This window comes from Musca autumnalis, unplaced genomic scaffold (genome assembly GCF_047663935.1).
Source record: "Musca autumnalis isolate F117 unplaced genomic scaffold, ASM4766393v1 scaffold_4, whole genome shotgun sequence".
NCBI lineage: Eukaryota > Metazoa > Arthropoda > Insecta > Diptera > Muscidae > Musca > Musca autumnalis.
In genome coordinates this window covers 231,885,400-231,903,744 of record NW_027411977.1, presented here as the reverse complement: position 1 = coordinate 231,903,744, position 18,345 = coordinate 231,885,400, and the positions used below count along the sequence as shown (strand labels likewise).

Here is an 18,345-nt window from a genome sequence, read left to right as displayed (position 1 = left end):
AAAATATAAATCACGCAAATAACACAATTTATATTGTTAAAAACTTTAATCGCACTAACATTTTCGTTTTCTTTACCTATTTCCTTCTTTTTTGGTAAAATTGTTTTCTTCTAACAATTAATTTCTCAACTGCATACGAAAATACATGGCCGAATAGAGCGCTCCCTAAGTGAAAAATGTACATATGAGTTGCCACACCATTTTGATAGATGAAAATTTTCATAGTGGTCACACTATGTGTACGACATTCACAGGTAGCAAATTTGACATCTCATGTGACATTCATAGATAGTGTAAACACCCCCTTATTTATAGCAGATATGGTAGAAACAAGTGCATTTATTTATTGGATAGAGAATATTTAAGAATAATTTACCTGAAACAAAGTATTATTTTAATTAATTCCATCATTTACGGTAGATGGCGTTCAGAGTCGTGGAAAATTTACTAAATTTTTAATAAATTCAATTTTTGTAAAATGTCGAACGATAACTTCACTAAACTGTATGTTTCTGAACATCAGAAGCCTCCGCAAGGATATTCAAGAACAAAAAAGTCAAACTTCACCAACAAAAAAAAAATCCTTCAAAAAAAGGGAAAATTTAGTACCTTAAGGTGTTCGAATATGATTGTTTTCTCGGCCCTGAACGTCATCTACCGTAAATAATGGAAATTATTAAAATACAGTCGAAATCGCTTATAACGTCGCCGTTTATAACGTCATATCGCGTATAACGACGAAATCCTAAAGTCCCGAATTTCTTCTCTTTATATTTCACATAAATAAATATCGCTTATAACGTCATATCGGTTGTAACGTCGGTTTTTTGTGAAGTATTTGAATTTTGCTATCGGTTATAACGTCGAACCATACGAAAAAGAAAAACTTCTCTCAATATTTTTTGTATGTATATTTTTGTCAAGCTGAAACAGCTACAAAATATCAAACATATCCACAATTAAGTATGATTTTTTGCCACCCAATGTCACATCTGTTTTACCACCCTTGGACCAAGATGCAATAATATAATTAAAATCCCATTGCCGGAATCGGCAAGTGGATGGAAAAGGATCAATGTACGCAATTAAGTGGGTTGGCTGCGGTGTTACTGTTAGGTGAAGTGTGAGAGGCGTGTCTAGCTGTAGAAACTCTTTAAAATGTAATTAATCAGAAGATGTTACAAGCCAAGATCTGAGTTAAGTTTAAAACTTATGTTGGAATTCAAAAGCCCAAACTAAAATAACAGACTATTTTAAATAGAACCATATCCTATATTAATGTAATATATCTGCTGAAGAATTAATTTCATATCGTTTATTATTGTTTTGTTTTTAAGTATTTTCTACGAATGTATATAGAATGAAAAAGTAAAAAAAAAAATGTATTGACTTTTTTTCTACTTAATAAAACAATGTATTTATACCCAACAGTCACTATCATAATATAATTTCACCTCTTTCATTAATATCGTTTATAACGACTATTGCTTATAGCGTCCGATTTTGGTCGGTCCCTTGACCGACGTTATAAGCGATTTCGACTGTATATCTTGCTTTCAGGTAAATTATTCTTAAGTTTTCTTTATCCAATAAATTAATAAATAACGATTTTACTAATTTTTGAAGGATGCTCGAATATGAGTTTTGCATACTGTTGGTGTGTTCCCGAACTGCAAGAATCTACACATTTTTTTCGATAACAAAAACGAAAAATTGTTATCGGAGTATAAATGTGCAGATTCTTGCATGTTCCGGAACAGAGCATGTATGTACGAAAAAACTTTTCAAACTTGTTTTGGGCGCCAAAAGCAAGAACAGATTTTGCGCATGTCGGATTAAAATTTCGTCGCAAAGGATAAAAAGACATCGAAAAAATTAAAATTGAAGTTTATCCAAGGATATGGGAAATTCCCGCAAAAATACGCTGTTCAATTACTACTTTAGTTCTCCAAGTCAAAAGAAAATACTAAAAACTACTAACAACTGGTCTGTTCCTTTACTTTTACCCTGCGTTTACAAATGACAGGACAGTTGACTTCATGTATTGATTTCGCCTGTGTGACGTAGGCGTCCCGACAACTGCAAAAACAGTTGTACAATTTTGAATGAAAATCATCGACATCTTTTTGTTTTCCATTCACATATTTTGTTTTTGTTCATGTTCTTTTGTTTTCGACACATTTCAATTATTATCTCACCTATTTTTACAAAAATGCCAAAAGTTTGTCTTCTCTACTGTCTCTGAAAAAATGATGGACAGCTGGGAGACAAACGATAAATGTATAGCTCTGTTCCAGAACTAAAAAGTTTTTACAATTTTTACCACTTTTACACATTTTGCGTTCCCGTACACAAAATTTATATGAAAATCGTTTACGACTTTTACAACTTTTACGACTTTTACCACTTTATAAAGTACGGGAACAGGCCATATATGTGTGTTCGTTTACTTACAATTTGTACAAAATGTTACTGGATGTTGTTCGTTTACTCTACAGTACCATACAAAATACCTTAGTCGATTACAAGAATTTACTGGACTTGTACAAATTTGTACAAATTATTGAGTAAACGAACATACCTTATGTATGTGTTAGTAAATCAGAGTTGTATTTGAAGACGAACTGTCTGGTGTAAACGCCTAGTTAAAAATGGTAACAGTGCAAAAAATGGTGAACTGCTCTCATATAAATTGTATGCTTTTAAAGCCTTTACCTAATTAACTGCGTGTTGCGTTCAAAAATACAAAAACAAAATACATGTATTTCAAATTGACAACAAAAACAAATACATGTATTTTGTTTTTGTTTTTTTGAACGCACACGCAACACGCAGTTAATTAGGTAAAGGCTTTAAAGTAAGGGAACACTTTGCAGGTAAACAGTGGTAAAAACTGGTAACCTCAGGCACGTAAAGGAACTAGGGATACGCGGTGGAATGCAATAATCGGTTTTTCGATTATACGGTTTTCGTGAAAAATTTAAAACTCGATTTTCGGTTAGTCGATTATTTGAGAGTGTACTAAAAGTCGACTTTCGATTATTCGTTAGCCGCCGAAAACCGATTATAATCGAATATAATCGACTATTTTAGTTGATGCGATCCATGATATATAATGTATAAAAAAGTACCGTCCACTACGCGGTTTTAGCACACCGAATAGTCAACTACGACTAATAGTCGTCCCCGATTAACAGTCGACTACGAATAATAATAGACTACGACTAATGGTCGACTACGAATAATAGTTGACTCCGTCTTTCGAAAGTCGATTAAGAAAAATCGATTATCCGGTTTTCGCACAGTCAATAGTCGACTACAACTTTCAGAAAATTTGCGGCTAATAATCGATTAATCGATTAACCGAAATCGATTTTACGTATCCCTAAAAGGAACACGACTAACAATAACAATGAAATAAAGGAAAATATTAAGACGCAAAAAGGAAACGTTAAGGATGTATCTGATGTTGGTGGACGAGGAAGAAAAGGGCAAAGACTATTCTCCGGAGGTAAAAAAGAAAAAAGGCAAGAATAGCGTGAGAATAGACGTTAATGTCAACAATCAAAATATAAACTTATTTGAAGATAGCAGTAAGGACGATGATGATTATGCCAATTTGAAAGTGGATGATGAAAAAACGTGAATGAAAATAATATAATTTAATATAAAATAGATATCTGAAAGAAGGACAAATATTTTTACAGTGCATATCATAACTTTACTCGTATTTTGGCTGAAACTTTCTTTAAAATCAATAAACAAAAACTATGAAAATATGAATCATGTTCATGTCATATGAACCGGTTAATTCGTGTACGTAATTATGAGAACGAACGACGTTATTTAAATGCTGGTATGAACACAACTGAAATAATTGGTCTGTTCCTTTACTTTTGTAAATGGTAAAACCGGCAAAAGTAGCAAAAGTTGTGAACTGCTCTCATATGAATTGTGTGGTGTCAGAAGTAAAGGAACGCTTTTCGAGTAAAAAGTGGCAAAACTTGAAGATTCTTGCACGTAAAGGAACAGGGCTAATATGTGTGTTCGTTTACTAGGCGTTTACATCAGACAGTTTGTCTTCAAATACAACTCTGATTTACTAACACATGCATACATTTGTCGTCTGTCTTCCAGTTGTCCATCAGTTATTCACAGACAGTAGGGTTAACAATTTTTTGAAATTTTTTGTAAAAATGTGTGAGATGATAATTGAAATATGTTGAAAACAAAAGAACGTGAACACAAACAAAATATGTGAATGGAAAACGAAAAGAAATCGATGATTTTCATTCATAATTTTACCACCGTTTTTGCAGTTGTCTGGCAAGTTTTGGGTTTTTGATAATTAATACATGAACTCAACTGACCTGTCATGTGTAAACGCAGGGTTACATACATTTTGTACAAATTGTTACTGGATGTTGTTCGTTTACTCTACAGTACCATGCAAAAGAGCTTAGCCGATTACAAGAAGTTACTGAACTTGTACAAATTGTTGAGTAAACGAACACACCTATAATCGAAAAATCGCAATTTGTTTTAGACCAAAATCGAAAAATCGATTATAGTTTTCCATTACCTACCGGTACTTCCCGAGGAAGAGATCGGTATGGAAGAGGACAAATAGTCTTGAATGTACGTGATGCATCAAACGTTATTTAAATGCTGGTATGAACATGACATAACACAATTGTAATAATCGAAAAATTGCAATTTGTTTTAGACCAAAATCGATTATTGTTTTCCAGTACCTACCGGCAAATGTGGGAAATAAATAAAGCAGGCTTTGCATTTCATTTGTTCATTTGGCATTACGTTGTAAAAATTGAAGGGGAAAAGAACAAAATGGTAAGTTTGTTTTAATGAAAAATTAATTTAATTTTTTTGCAGGCAAAGCATAGATATACACGACAAGGACGCGGATCAAAGAAAATGGTTATAATAGTAATAAACGAAGACGGCTCCGTTACCACCACCACCACCACGACAACCACAACCAACGCCACCACTAGAAATTCCCGAGAAAGAGGCTCGTCCAAAACAATTCTGCCGATGTGGTCGTCAACGAGGTCAATAATGTGCCTGTCGTGCCTGCATCGATAATATGAGTAGTACTAGTAATAATAATATTAGCCACCATCTTCCTCAAATATTAGAAGATGAAACACAAAGTTCTTCAACAGTTATCAATTCTGAACCACATTCGTCCATTATGTACAGTAACATTATTTCTGGTTCAATTTCTGAACCATATTCTCCCGAACATCTAAAAATATGTACAGAAGTGCAACTTGCTTCTGAATATTTATATGACTATTTACAAAAAAGTCATTATTTGAAAGGTTCATCAGCTGTATTTTTGAAACATGGTTTTGATGAGGAAACAACTGCAGTTTTACAGAAAACTTATACTGCAATGTCCGAACAAGAAAGGTTGTGTACATGGTATAAGTAAAGAGGTAGATTTAAATGAAAAAAATCTATAGAACCCTTGTTTTCCTGAATTCCTAAAAAAGCAACAAGTGGGTTTGTTTACAATGCATTTTTTGAGCATTTTATAAAAAACGATAAAAATGAATGAACTGTTAAGTTTTCCCCACATAATCGAGTTGTGAATATGATGAAATGATTGTTTCAATGCAAATCTGACGAATTTTTGCCATACAAATGGCCTAAAAACAATTTTAAAAAATCATTGAATTCGATTGTTTTTAAAATTGTTTGGCATATTATTCAAACACCACACACACAAACACATTTTGTATATTTTGTTTTGAAGTTTTAGGAATACTGGAATGAAAAAATTTAAATTGACATAAAGCTTTGGCTAACCTTTCTTATTAAACCATGGTTGTGTATATTAAAGTGTGATGCAGCCCACATAACGTATAACGGTAATCGTAATTGTGACGGATATGGTTTCCAATTGCACGGTCTTGGAGTGATTGGAGCCTTTTAATGGGCCTTAAGGCTATGACCTACAAATATAAAGCAAACAACATCCGTGACATGTTGGTAACAGTTTATGATTTCGCTGATCGTCTAAACTTAAAAATAGTCTTAAATGTATGTATGTGATGCATCAAACGTCAATACCGCTGTAATGTCAAACTTTATGCAGGCCGATTCCACATCTGCTGAAGTTGTTCATGGGTATGAAGTAAATTGTGCGTTTAATCTACATCACTGCATACACAACATATTGACAAGTTTCGTTACCGGTGAATTATTTTACGGTACTACTAAGCTTTCTTTTAAATACACATAGCCCAGAAAGTCTGCGTTCACCTTACTACTTTTCAAAAATGATGCTATAACATTAATAAATAGGTAAATGAGATCAGTTTTTCTTTCATAAATATGCTATTGGCACTCTTGAGTACCAGAATAAAAAGAAAAATTCCAGAAAATATATTATTATTGCGAATTTAACGGTAAAAAAGTGTTACAACTGCTAAATTAGAGCCCCAAAAAGTCTGCGTTCACTTTGTATGTTGCAATAATACCGTTAGATTTTTTAATTTTTTTGAAGTTTTCTCCCATTTTTAATCAATATTGTCACAACTGGTTATTCTGTGAGGTCGCTTGCACACTTAACTTAATAAAGTAATGCCATGTTCAGACTAGCGGTAATTCGCTCTCTATTCGTTGTTCGACCCCAAATTACGATACAATTACTTCATTTCCCATACAAAGCTTTGAGAACGAACAACGATTTTTGTACTTTGTTCAATTTAAATTACTCTCAGAACGACGATAAAATATGTCCCATCTCTAACAAATGAGAGAATTTATCGAAATAAATTAATTATGACAGGAAATATAAAAAAAATAAAAATGTATTAAAAATCCAAAACTTTTTAGAAAAACTGCAAAATATGAATGAAAAGTAAACAGTTTAACGACTAGTATACATGCAAATCATTGCAAATTTTGTCTTCTCTTCCATTGCAGTTGCATTTCTTGTCCATCGTTTCAAATTCGCGTACAAATTTAGAAACAAAAATCAAATGCCTGCCGTAATGTCTGTATACCAAAAAGATATATTGGCAGGTCTCTCTCTCGTTAATTATTGAAATATAAAAATTTGAAAATATACTGAAAACACCAAAATTGTGAGAAAAACTGGAAAACATGAATGAAAATAATAGAATTTAATATAAAATAGATATCTGAAAGAGGGATAAATATTTTTTCAGTTCATATAAAATAAGTTTACCCGTATTTTGGTTGAAACTTTCTTTAAAATCAGTAAACAAAAACCATGAAAATATGAATCATGTTGCTATGAATTGTGTACCATGTCGTATGAACGGGTTAATTCGTGTACGTAATTATGAGAACGAACGACGTGATTCAAATGCTGGTATGAACATGACATAAGTTATTTCAAGAATGGAAAACAAGGGCAAAGAAATTGGCATCGATAAAAGGAAAATTCTAGGTAAATTATGGAAAAAGCTATCGAAATATTGGCGAAACTGTAGGTAGAACATATTAGTCTATACATAGAGTGATAATTAACTATAAACAAACAGGAATATTAACGTCAAAACCCAGATCAGGGTATTATATAGGAGCCAAAACCTTACAATCTCAGCAGTATGCTTTGAAACGTTATGTTGTTGCAACCAAAATTTCGTAGCTAAGCCAAGTTCTTCTGCATTTTGGTTCAAATTGCACTTCATGATGTTTAGGTAACCATACTTGTCGATTCAATAAATACAAGTTGGCCCACTCCAGAAGCTTCTACACACCCCCAAACCAAAACAGCACCCTCGCCATTTATTACAGTGTAAAACAAGATTTTGTTTTTCAAGCGCTGTTCGAGCTTTCTCCAAACAGTTTGAAGTCCTTTCATTGCAAACATATAGAACATGCTTTCGTCCGAAAATATGACTTGATTCCGGAATACTGGAGGCTTGTTTATGTACATATTCATTAGCAAATTCAATATGCTTCTGCTTGTTCACTAGTGAAATGTACGGTTTTCGCCGTGCGACTATACCGTGATATCCAGCTTTATGCAATATTTTTCTGGCGGTTTGTGCACAAATACTTTTTTTTTTGGTGCCATTTTCACATTTTCAACAATTTTCGAAGTAATTATCGGACAGTCTGTTTTAACTATATTAGTTATGTTACGCTCCTCCCGTTCTGATAATATTTTTGACCGTCTAAAACTGAGCTTTGACTTCAAAATTCCGATTTGTTTATAGTTAATTATCACTCTATGTAAAGAATAATATGTTCTTCCAACAGTTTCGCCAATATTTCGATAGCTTTTTCCATTATATACCTAGAATTTTCCTTTTATCAATGCTAATTTCGTTGCCCTTGTTTTCCATTCTTGAAATACTTTACTTTTTTAAGTTAAGTGTGCAAACGACCTCACAGAATGACCAGTTATGACAATATTGATTAAAAATGGGAGAAAACTGCAAAAAAATTCAAAAAACCTAACGGTATTATTGCAACATACAAAGTGAACGCAGACTTTTTGGGGCTCTAATTTAGCAGTTGTAACACCTTTTTACCGTTATCTTCGTAATAATAATATATTTTCTGGAATTTTTCTTTATATTCTTGTAGTAAAGAGTCCCAATAACATATTTTTGAAAGAAAAACTGATCTCTTTTACCCATTTATTGAAGTTTTAGCATCGTTTTTGAAAAGTAGTAAGGTGAACGCAGACTTTCTGGGCTATGTGTATGTGAAAAACCATGTCTCTGCAAGGTCACAAAAAATCTATATCAATATGAGCTATTTGATATGAAGCATCTTTGAGAAATTTTAATGATCACGTTAAAGATTCACTGGACAAATACATGGTAGAACAAATACAAGGTAAAGTTAATACTACAACAAATACAACTCGAACAACAACCACAAAGGAATTTGTTTTTGTTTGTAAACCTTAGTGTCAACGTAAATGTAAACAAAACAAGGAAATGTCTATAAATTATTGGAATTTAAAAAACTAATATTTTTTCACATTTGATTGAATATTTTGGAAAACATGAATGAAAACTCGTTAGATTTTCAATTTGAATGTTTCCATATCATTCCACTAAATGCATAATTTCTCGCAGAAAGTAGAATACTTGCAAAAATGTTTCGGGTCGCTGGTAATTCATTGAAAAAAGAGAAGATGTTTCAATCATTTGCTTTTGAAAACAAAAAAGCACATGTTAATTAGGGCTTTATTCTTTTCAAGTTTAACAAAATACCACACATATTAACAAATATTGTACCGCCTCTATAAGCGATGTTTTAGTGTGCGGCATGTCGTTCGGACCTGGAGGAGGTTACATGTCAATGATATGAAGCCGTCTTTATGGGAAATAGTTTTTTTTTCTGATGAATAAATTTGTTCTTTAAAAATATATATCCTTAATATACATCGAACATAGAAATAAATACATAAAATGTCGAATGGAATTTGACACTAACACTACCACCCAGTTCAGTCAGCTGGGTATTGCTGCTACCTTTTCTTGTTCTACCATGGGACAAATACAAGATCACTAAAGATGATGATTCTTCAGTACTTAACGCGACAAAGGCGTTTGTAATTCTTTTTACACCTTTTATTCAAATGTTTGTAAATGAACATGAATATAATTTAAATCAGAAACAGTCTATTTTAACAGAATGTATACAATTGTTAAAAAGACGTCAATTTTAAAACTATAAGATGTATTTTACAAAGAGTTTGTAAACAGTGCTATACATATGGGAAAAATATGGAGATATTTCCTTAAAGAAACTTACAACCCATAACAATATAGAACATTTCTTTGATGACCTAAAAAGGAAAATATTGCAATGGCTCCAAAAACAAATTCAGATAATGTTCGAAAATGCTCGAAATCGCTATCTTCACTTTCATTGCCATAGTTTTTGGCATCAGCAGCAGCATCATCATCTATATATACATAAGTATATTCATCATCGCCATCTGGTGATGTTGAAATATCATTATTAAACCCTATATACAGTGACACAGAAAAGTATACATACACCCTACAAAAATGCAGTTTTGGCTAAATCGTTGGGTTTTTTACAGCAACAACTGCACTGTGTGACAAAATAACCATAATTACACAAATTTATTTTAATCTAATGCGTATATTTAATACAATTGAAGAAATTCAATTTTCACAACACAGAAAAGTATACATACACCCCAAGGAAATACGAGTATTATCGTAAAATTTATGGAATTAGTAGCAAAATGTATAAATTTTTTAGTTTTGGCGAATGTCTCTGGGTGTCTGAGATATACAGTCAGGGACAAAAGTTTACATACACCCCCTAAATCCCGGGTATTAGGGTTAGTAGTGATTTTTATGAAATTCCAAGTATGCAGTTTTATTTCGTCTCACTAATAAACAATATTTAATAGAACAAAAGTATATTCCATTATACAAATAACGGTACATTTTACAAAAACCTAAAAATGATGGGGACAAAAGTTTACATACACCCCAAGGAAATATGCGTATTGCCGTGCAATTTATGGAATTAACAGCAAAATTTATACATTTTATTGTTTTGGCGAATGCCTCTGGGTGTCTGAGATATATTTTAGAGAAAAGAAAATAATTTTTGGGAATCAAATGCCGTTATTTAAGGTCAAACTTCTTGTATAGCTTGTTAAAGCTGAACCTTGCTTAATTCATTGCGTTTTTAGGTAATGCACTTAAAAAACCACAAAATTAGTGTCAGATTACAAATTTTGAGACCCTAGAAAGCGTTGGAGTTGTTCTTGTGCAAAATATTACTTCTTGGACGTCGATAAATGCCCGCTTTTCATCAGATTTCTCAGGAAGTTAATAAATTCCGCGGAATTCTTGGTGCAAATTACATATAGAAGGCCTTGAATTGCCTTGTAATATGGTCTGATACAATCCTCTGGCATCAATTAACTCAGAAATGTACAATTATACGAAACTTTTCGCCCCTATAGTGACGGTAATGATCATAATACGAAAACGACGTTGTTCACAGTACAAATTTCATTCTTTTTTGGTAGTGCTTACATTTTGATGCTTTGGAAGCTTCGGGAACAGGTTTGTAACAGAATATTTCACATTTCTGATTCAATTGATGCCAGAGGATTGTATCAGACCATATTACAAGGCAATTCAAGGCCTTCTATATGTAATATGCAGCAAGAATTCCGCGGAATCTATTAACTTCCTGAGAAATCTGATGAAAAGCGGGCAGCAAGCAGAAGTAATATTTTGCACAAGAACAACTCCAACGCTTTCTAGGGTCTCAAAATTTGTAATCTGACACTAATTTTGTGTTTTTTTTAAAGTGCATTACCTAAAAACGCAAATAATTAAGCAAGGGTCGGCTTTAACAAGCTATACAAGAAGTTTGACCTTAAATAACGGCATTTGATCCCCAAAAATTATTTTCTTTTCTCTAAAATATATATCAAACACCCAGAGGCATTCGCCAAAGCAATAAAATGTATAAATTTTGCTGTTAATTCCATAAATTGCAGGGCAATACGCATATTTCCTTGGGGTGTATGTAAACTTTTGTCTCCATCATTTTTAGGTTTTTGTAAAATTTACCGTTATTTTTATTATTTAATATACTTTTGTTCTATTAAATATTGTTTGTTAGTGAAACGAAATAAAACTGCATACTTGGAATTTCATAAAAATCACTACTAACCCTAATACCCGAGATTTAGGGGGTGTATGTAAACTTTTGTCCCTGACTGTATTTCAGAGAAAAGAAAATAATTTTGGGGGTCAAATGCCGTTATTTAAGGTCAAATTTCTTATATACCTCGCTAAAGCTGACCCTTGATTAATTTTTTGCGTTTTTTAGGTATTGTACTTTTTAAAAAGCACAAAATTCGTATCAGGTGGCAAATCTTGAGACCCTAGAAAGCTTTGAAGTTGTTTTTGTGCGTAAAATACCTTCCTGAACGTCGATTAATGAACTTTTTCCCTCAGATTTCTCAGGAAGTGAATAGATTCCGCGGAATTCTTGGTGCAAATTACATATAGATGGCCTTGAATTGACTTGTAATATTGTCGGATACAATCCTTGGGCATCAATTGACTCAGAAATTATACGAAACGTTTCGCGCCTATAGTAACGGTAATGATCATAATACGAAAACGACGTTGTTCACAGTACAAATTTTATGCTTTTTTGGTAGTGCTTATATTTTGTTGCTTTAGAAGCTTTGGGAACAGGTTTGTAACAAAATATGTCACATTTCTGATTCAATTAATGCCCAAGGATTGTATCCGACAATATTACAAGTCAATTCAAGGCCATCTATATGTAATTTGCATCAAGAATACCGCGGAATCTATTCACTTCCTGAGAAATCTGAGGGGAAAAGTTCATTAATCGACGTTCAGGAAGGTATATTACGCACAAAAACAACTTCAAAGCTTTCTAGGGTCTCAAGATTTGCCACCTGATACGAATTTTGTGTTTTTTAAAAAGTTCAACACCTAAACGCAAAAAATTAATCAAGGGTCAGCTTTAGCGAGGTATATAAGAAATATGACCTTAAATAACGGCATTTGACCCCCAAAATTATTTTCTTTTCTCTGAAATATATCTCAGACACCCAGAGACATTCGCCAAAACTAAAAAATTTATAAACTTTGCTACTAATTCCATAAATTTTACGACAATACTCGTATTTCCTTGGGGTGTATGTATACTTTTCTGTGTTGTGAAAATTGAATTTCTTCAATTGTATTAAATATACGCATTAGATTAAAATAAATTTGTGTAATTGTGGTTATTTTGTCACCAAAGAGACACACAGTGCAGTTGTTGCTGTAAAAACCCAAACGATTTAGCCAAAACCGCATTTTTGTAGGGTGTATGTATACTTTTCTGTACCACTGTATGTGATGGGTTTTTGCCAACTGTGGCACCTTCAATTTTATACCCTCCTTTTATTTGTAGGATGTTTAATACGAAGAGGAAATCTTCAAAATTACATGGTGTCGGCTCGCACCGGCCACAATAAATTTATTGTTTTAAAAGCTGTAGAATATGGCCATCTACGCCAGGGATTTGTATGCAATATCTATTATGCTGCTTATTCGCCAGCAGGGTCCTACAAAGGCCGCTATATTGTATAAGTATAAAGCGATGGAATAGAATTGTCTGCTCTGCACCTCTACATTGCAGTCCAATATATCCTTATATAGATCTTTTAAAAGATCTTGAAAATGGTACTTTCGAAATACCGTCACCTGCATGTTGCTGTAATTATTTCTCTAATTTGTCTCCCTGGTATATTTAGGTATATTTTTGTCCATAGTGAACCAACGTGAATACCTATTGGTCTTCCAAAAAAATAGCAATTTGATTTCAATTTCAATTTTTAAATTTTAGTTCACTTCCTCCTTGTATGCTGGATGGGCGATTATATTTGCGACAAAAAATATGAGATATTTTTGAAAGGCAAATAACGGCAAATACGTACACAGTCTTACATAAGTATACGTACGCCCCATAAATCTCGGGTTTTAGAAAAAGTAATGATATTTATGAAATTCCAAGTACACAGGTTTATTTCGTCTCACTAATAAACAATATTTAATACAACAAAAGTATATTCCATAATATAAATAACGGTAAATTTTACAAAAACCAAAAAATGATACTTACAAAAGTATACATACGCCCCAAGGAAATATGAGTACTATCGTACAATTTATGGAATTAGCAGCAAAATTTATACATTTTATTGTTTTGGCGAATGTGTCTGGGTGTCCGAGATATATTTTAGAGAAAAAAAAATAATTTTTGGGTGTTAAGTGCCGTTATTTAATGCCAAACTTCTTGTATAGCTCGTTAAAGCGGACCCTTGCTGATTTCTTTCCGTTTTAGTGTTTTAATGTGTTTTAATATGGTGTTATATAATCCTTGGACACCAATTGAATCAGAAATGTGAAATATTCTGTTAAAAACCTGCTCCTAAAGAATCAAAATATAATCACTACCAAAAAGCATGAAATTTACACTGTGAACAACGTAGTTTTCGTATTATAACCATTACCGTCAATATAGGGTCGGAAAGTATCGGATAATTGTACATTTCTGATTCAATTGGTGTCCAAGGATTATATAACGCCATATTAAAACACAATTCAAGGTCTTCTGTATGTAATTTGAGCCAAGAATTCCGAGGAATCTATTAACTTCCTGAGATATCCCAGGAAAAATGTGAATTTATCGACACCCAGGAAGGTGTGTTATGCACAAGGTCAACTAAAAAGCTTTCTGGGATCTCAAAATCTATAATCTGACACTAATATTGTGGCTTTTGTATACTCAAATACCTAAAACGGAAAGAAATCAGCAAGGGTCCGCTTTAACGAGCTATACAAGAAGTTTGGCAAAAAAAAAACGGCACTTAACACCCAAAAATAATTTTTTTTTCTCTAAAATATATCTCGGACACCCAGACACATTCGCCAAAACAATAAAATGTATAAATTTTGCTGCTAATTCCATAAATTGTACGATAATACTCATATTTCCTTGGGGCGTATGTATACTTTTGTAAGTATCATTTTTTGGTTTTTGTAAAATTTACCGTTATTTATATTATGGAATATACTTTTGTTGTATTAAATATTGTTTATTAGTGAGACGAAATAAACCTGTGTACTTGGAATTTCATAAATATCATTACTTTTTCTAAAACCCGAGATTTATGGGGCGTACGTATACTTATGTAAGACTGTGTACATAGTTTTACAAAACGACGGCACAAACAATTGGAAACTTGAAGTAAAATTTCATGGCATGCTTAAAATATGATTGTTTAATTTCAATCAAGGCAGGTTTAAAGCGGTCCAGCCGATTAACAGATACATATACATTTATATACATTGACAATTCTGCGCTGTGTTGTGTGTGAGACAAATTTGTCACATTACATTTCGCGCATTTCGGGATTATACATCTTTTGAATCAAGACCGAAAGGACTACCCGACGAATTTCTCTCCACACCACTCCAGGTGCACCGCCTACCCTTTCAAAATAAGGGCTAAGTAAACTTTTGTTATTACCTTCCATAAGTTCGGTTTAAGGATCATTATGGATTCAAACCATGTTTCTAGCTACATCTTTATCATAGGTTGGTATTGAAATAATATCATACTAATACTCTCAATCGTAATTAACCCTAGGAACTGACATACATCTGTGTATCATGAATCAAAAAAATAAAAATGGTTAAACATCGATTGCTACCTCACCGGGAAAAGTATCCACTCTAAAAGTTTTATAAAACAAAAAGGGATTCTTAGGAGTTTAGCACTTGGTATGACATCCTTGGTTATCCTTTACAGCTTTTAGCCTTTTTGACAAAAATTTAACTAAATTTTCGGCGAATATCTGAATTTTTCCCCATCCTTCGTGCAAGGCATTTTTCAGGGTTCCTATACTTTAGATGTAACGATTTTTTATATTTGTCTCCAAAATACTCCACAATTTATCTATAGGATTCAAATCCTGGGATCGGGGAGGTGTTTGAATCACTCTTGAACATAGCATCAATTTTGGAAAAATATGTGATTTGTGCTCGGGGTCATATATTGATAAAATTGGAATGTTGTCCCAAATCCCATTTTTTCAGCGCCTAAATTTCAAATTATCCTTTACGGAGAAAGACATAGAATTCGATGAAAATGACATTAGAGTCATCGTTGTGGAAAGAAGAGTAGAAATAATTCCTTCGATAAAGACACGATTTCCTACACCGGAATCACTCATACAACGTCATACCACAACAGAGTCTCCTCCGTGCTTTACTTTTGAAATTGTGTGTTTGGGTTCCAAGGCGGTATTTGCCCTATGACATACCTTAATTGGTTCATATGACCAAAACAGGCTGCCAATGAAAGCAATGAAGCCAACTTTAACCTGTTTTGGTCATATCGACCAATTAAGGTATGCCATAGGGCAAATACCGCCTTGGACCCCAAACACACAATTTCAAAAGTAAAGCACAGAGGAGACTCTGTTGTGGTATGGCGTTGTATGAGTGCTTCCGGTGTAGGAAATCGTGTCTTTATCAAAGGAATTATTTCTACTCTTCTTTCCACAACGATGACTTTAATGTCATTTTCATCGAATTCTATGTCTTTCTCCGTAAATTTCCGGTATTTTGCTCTTTTTGCGTTTTCTACTAAATTAGCCTTCGAGTAGGATCCTCCAGCTTATATAAATGGTACACAAGAGACTTACGTGGAATTTTCAGTACGTCTGAAATGCGCATTGGCCTGTGTGACATAGGTATAAACCTATTCTATATTCTTCTTCCGTGTAGGGCTTTTTCTTTTTGCCCGCGCTATCATTTTCATTATCTGTTAATCCACGAAAATCACTTTCTGATGGTGTTCTTGGACATGGAAGAAGAAGAAAAAAAATATTTGTTACTAGCAAAATGTCAAATATCAATAGAAGCCCAAAGTTCATAAGTTCATATGAAGGAATAATTAACAAATAAACTTCAGGATATTTTCTTTCAGTTTATATACGTTCAAATAAAAGCTAAAAAATGTCGCGCGGAATAATGGTTTTGGCACAATAATTAGAGGCCAAGAAGAGTTCTCAGAAGAATAAAGAAAATTTTTAATTATTAGGTCATTAGGTGGAAGGAGTCCATAACAAATAGTGGATCAATCCTTCTTAAGTGCCAATTTCCCACCATTCGATGTAGTAGAAAGTTGGTACCTAAACAGCGAAATGGGGTTTGCATAAAGCACAACCATCAAATTAAGAAGGTTTTTCGAGCAACTAAGTGCGAAGCACAGAATGTGCAGTCTTAATTTTGACTTGTTACGCGTAGAAGAAGACGGCGTAAAACTTATGCGATACTGTGTCATCCATATGACCAAAACGGGCTGCCAATGAAAGCAATTAAGGCAACTTTAACCTGTTTTGGTCATATGGACCAATTAAGGTATGTCATAACGCAAATATAAATTTGTACATAGAAATTTATTCTCGAAATTCTAAAGCTTCGTTCCCGTACTTTTTAATGGTAAAACTCGTAAAAGAGAGAACTGCAAAAAATTTGTTTTCACACACAAGTTTTTTGAAATAGTTCGGGAACGGAAAAATGGAAAATATGTACGTCAAAAAAACTGGAACAAATGTCAAAGTCGGCATATCAGCCAATCAGACGCCGGCAACAATGTTACTATTTTTTTACTCGCCCAAATTTGTCGTGTAAAAAGTTTTTAAAGAGAGCGTCATTCAGCGTCATTTTTGTTTAAAGAGAAGTGAACATTTTACAACTTTTTTGTGTACGGGAACGCTTTTTCGAGCAAAATGTGTAAAAGTCGTAAAAATTGTAAAAACTTTTTAGTTCTGGAACATAGCATAAATCACACCAAAATAATATATTTGCATGTTCAAAACTATCTGTGACCTTGAGAGCCGCATCGAACCTTGCCTTCGCGTATGCCATAGTTCTTACGGTTGGAGTACCTTTAACCCTTTTTCTGATATCGAAAAAAAAACTTTCACACTAGCGTGCGTTGTCAACAGATTTAGGTTAAAATTACCGAACTCATTCAGCAATAACTCCCAGGCTGCCAATGCGCAATCAAACAAAACTATATTGTCACAGACAATTCTACTTAAAACTAACCTAAGTTCCGTTATTACCTCAAGTTTATCAGCTAAACTACAATCCACTTGGTCAGTCAATACGTGAAGAAATCCTGTCATTATTGATACAAATTTTGTTGTTCTGGCCAAGACACTTGTTGGCACGTTTTCGTTTGCCGTTAGTTCCAGAAGTCGCGTCAGAACTGCATCGTTGAACATTGCTATGTAAGTTTCTATTTTAAATTCTTCATAGCAATACGGTCTTGTTAATGAATCCAGACTAACTGGACAATAACTGCTGACGTGGTTGAAATCAAGATGACATCCTGATCGACGTCCTCGGTAATACAGGTGTCCTTTTTTAAATCTTCCTACTACGGCAATAAGGATGTGGTAAATGTCATAGGCCCACAATTTTCCGTCAACCCTCAAATTGTTTTCATTATAGAGAGGTAATAATGGCCGGTGAACGGAATTGGCATCGCAGCAGTTATACACCACTCTTAGACCAATGCTTTCTGCTGACTGATGTATCCTTAATACCATATGCCGTATGTTCTCTGCCAAGTAATATTGATGACCCTCACATCCAATTAGAGGGCTCCAGTTTCTGGTAAGGCCATTAAGAATAAAGGAGTAGTGCGTCTTTTGTACTTGTTCGTTGATGTTTAGTGTGTCAAAAAGTAAGGCGCATACTCTATCGTTTTCAT

At 33.4% G+C, this 18,345-nt stretch overlaps 1 pseudogene; it reads left to right on the top strand.

Moving 5' to 3' along the window:
* The window catches only part of LOC141400955 (histone-lysine N-methyltransferase trr-like), a 208,528-nt pseudogene that overhangs the window by 142,972 nt on the left and 47,211 nt on the right, over window positions 1–18,345 (top strand).